Below are 4,086 nucleotides of genomic sequence, written 5' to 3' on the forward strand. Positions count from 1 at the left end.
GTATCGCTCTCACTCCACATCAATGTTCTTGAATTTCACAGACTTGACCTCAATAGACAGGATGTTGCTCCTTCAACACATAAGACGTATAGAATAACTACATTTTATGTACAGAGAATACATAGCTACCTCAACGCATAGCTCTAGCCATAAGCTTAACAATACAATTCAAATTCCAACCAACAATCACAACATTCATTGAATTTTAAGACAGAGCTTTAATCGTATTTTAGCACGAAAAACAAATATACGCCATCCATATCCAACGCACAGACTACGGCATTCAATGCGCATAGTAGGTCACAATCTTCCGAAAGGTGACAGAGAGACGTTATGTCAGATTTGACCGGCTCGTCAGAAAAAAAAATATAAAAAATAAAAAATAAAAAATAAAAAATAAAACATTCTTGAATTTACCAAATTCCTCCAACATATTTTTGGCAATGGGGTACCAAAGTTTTTAGGCAGATTTCAGAGCATCAGAGTAGGTGCATAGTGAGGAGGAGGGTTTTTCATGGCAGGCTAAAAATGGCAGCAAAATAATAGATGGAAAAGCTGAAATGCGCACAACTGCCACAAAACTAGTGGCTCACACAAGCAGGTTAGGAATGTACCCCCTCTCATACCATGTAAAACACATACATGGCAACAACAGAATATGAAAGATAAGCATGAGAGTGTATCTATTATTAACAAACGATATACATTTATAGTACATTCACATGACCTTTTGTTTCGTATTCCAAGGTCTCTTGGACTTCCTTAGACTATTCAACTTCCACGCCAACCCTTAGAGGATTAGGTGTCCAATAGGAACAAGATAGTCCAACTTCTACACTTTTTAACACTAATGATCTTCGTTAGTCCAACTTCTGCACTTTTTAACGTTGTTGGTCTTCGTTGTCTCTAAATAAACCTGTGAGGTCAAAATAATTTCTTCATATCATATGCTTATATGTGTTCCCTTGATAATAAAATTCCTAAATTACTACTCGGCGGGGACTTTCTACCTATGTAGCACTCCATGTTATAACTATAACTCACACAAAATGTGCAAAATTACAAAAGTCGACATCGATTAACAATTATCTCACTAATGCGTTCATGGAAAATATACATTCCCCTCGATAAACACTTTCTTCAAGAAATTATATTGAGGTCCATATGTTGGTAGAATATTCCCGAGATTTCATCTATGCATATTTCATTCTTCATATTATTTTGGTCTTGGTAATACATGTGTTCAGTTTATTATTATTGTAATCGGTATCTATTTTGAATAAAATTTTTGAGCCCGTATATAATAACTAAGATGATAATTTCTTCGAGAAAATAACAAGTGTTTTTTTGCACTAAAGAAGGGCTATTATGATATATTTATTTAGAAATTTTATGCATGTTCCTGACTTAAAAGAGAAATACATATTTCATGTGGGAAAAATATAATCTATGTGTTATATTTTTAGGAAGAGAAATATATAATTTTGTGTAGAACGAAAAATAATTATCGTTTTAGCTCTTACAAAATAAATATCTATTGCATGTAAAAAAAGAAAATCATGATATATATATATATATATATATCTTCGCATAGAAATTTTATTATATAGCCTTCATGTGTACATTGTATTTTGTATTTTGAATAAATGGATACAAAACAGAAAACAATGATGTTTTGATTTTTGATGCGTTCATAAAGAACACATTGGCCATGTTTACCTCATACTTGAAGTAGGAACAAAATATAAGCTTTACGCAATTATTTAAGGATTAGATAATATTTTATATTATGCAGGGATTTGATGCATGAGAAATATTCATAGATAACACAAAATAAAACTATTTTTCTGGATTACGCGAAAAATAAATAACTATATAAATGCTTTAAACAATGCATGGTATAAGGTAATCAATTGTACTAATCTTTGGGAAAAGTATATCTATTTGCGTGGCTTATATATAATAGATTCTCGAAAGAGAATAAGTACTTATATCCATTAAAAAGTTAAAGGAGGTGTTAGTTTCCTAATAAAGAACATAGGTTCACATGCATCAACATTACCTATTGTGATTAGCTTTCTCTTTCGAATAAGTACTTATATCCATTAAAAAGTTAAAAGGATGTGTTAGTTTCCTAATAAAGAACATAGGTTCACATGCATCAACATTAGCTATTGTGATAAGCTTTCTTTTGGAAAAATTATGTAATTAAATGCATGAGTGGTATCTATTCGGTTAACTTTCATTTCCAAAATATTATTTTGGAAAAACATATGAATGTGTGTGCATATGAATCTTATATTATTGCATAGTTACTATTCAATTAATTTATTGAAAAGGAATAGGTGCACACAAATAATAATTATCATAATAGATTTGGAATAAAAGAATATGTATTGTATGAAAAAGAATAGTTACTATGTTTTAGATGGCTTAAAAATAAATATGAGTTGACATGCATGAAAGAAATTTTATTTGGAAAAGAAAATTGTCACTTCGATGCACGAAAAAAAAAATTGTATTTGAGTTCTGGAAAGAAAAGGTGCATCGGCATGTGCAAAACGATAGTTGTCCTAATGATTTCATCTTTGAAATAAGTTGTGTTTGTTGTTGTGTTTGTTTTTCTAACATTTTGGAAAAGAAAAAAGTGTGTTTGAAAGAGTGACTACTATGCATTTGATCCCTTCAAAAAGAAATATCATTTTTGAATTGAAATTCTACTTAGCTTACTTGGAAAGAAAGATGTGCTTGTATGTAAGACAAATAGTTATCATGTTAATTTTCTTTGGAAATAACAAGTAGTTGCATGTTAGGTTTATCTTGGAATAAAGCATGTATTTCCATATCTATTGTGAATAGATCTCCTTTGGGGAAATATATTGTTCGAAAGAACATGCATTTTCATGCATAGGAACATTTTCCATTGTGTTATCTTCCTTTTACGTATTTTCATGTACTAAAAGTAATATTTGAGGGGATAGTTTCTGTTGACAAAGTTTATGTAATTTCACCATAAATATCAAAAATATTGTGCTAGAAAAATATATAATTCCATGAACTAACTATGGTTTTGAAAGGAGTATTTGTTTACATGGCCTACATTGATGGACCCTGGGATAGTCCTCTTGAAATATTGTTATGCAATTGCATGCGCAGGAATAATATATTTTATTTAACATTTTATTTCGAAACAATATGAATTTATGTACAAGATTATGTTAGATTTCTTTTGAATAAATATTATGTACTTGGATGCAGTTTTGAAAGGCTTATATATTCAAATAAAAAAACCTAGCTAATGTGCTAGTTTCCTTCAAAAGAATAAGGACAATTTTGATGGTTTTCTTTGTAAAAGAATGCGGACTCATGTTTGAGGGGGATAACAATTAAAGTGGCATTTATCTAAAACATTGTTGATAGTTATATGTTTTTTGGTAACACGTGTGCAATGATGTTAAAGAAGGCATGACATGATATTTTGTTTATGTCTTATGTATGCACACGCGTAGATGTTGAAGGATCAATGATAAAGATTAATTATTTGTTGATTAATACTTTAATTGATAATGATATTGAAGTTTGTTGATGACAATAATGGAAGTGAAGGATGGCGACATATGCAAAGGAAAGATTATGTTTAACATTTTGACTCATAAAAGATCCATGCATATTAAGGAATTTCAGCTACACGATGATTCATTCATGGAAACATCTAGGCCATGGAGACCTAATGTTTAATGCTTTGTTAGTAAACGATATCATGATGATTGTAATAGCTTATAAATAGTTATGTTTCATTTAAGATGATATTTATTTGTAATATTTTATGACAATTCTCAAGGGATTCTCTCCCTTATAAGAATTTAGTGAGGGTTTAACACCCTCATGAGAATTTAATAATGAAACTAATTTTTTGTTCATTTTCACCCTACATGGTTTCCAGGGTATATGAGTGTTCAATGATGTAATTAGCTATTTTTCAAACCTTATGATGTTAAATCCTTGGATGACATGATGTTTACATTAATAACAATGTGATTAGCTAACTGATTTAAAAGAATCATGGAATTGATGTAGGGTTACAAC

Source organism: Pinus tabuliformis, chromosome 8, assembly GCF_031772625.1.
Source record: "Pinus tabuliformis cultivar Carrire ecotype Pingquan chromosome 8, CPIR1, whole genome shotgun sequence".
NCBI lineage: Eukaryota > Viridiplantae > Streptophyta > Pinopsida > Pinales > Pinaceae > Pinus > Pinus tabuliformis.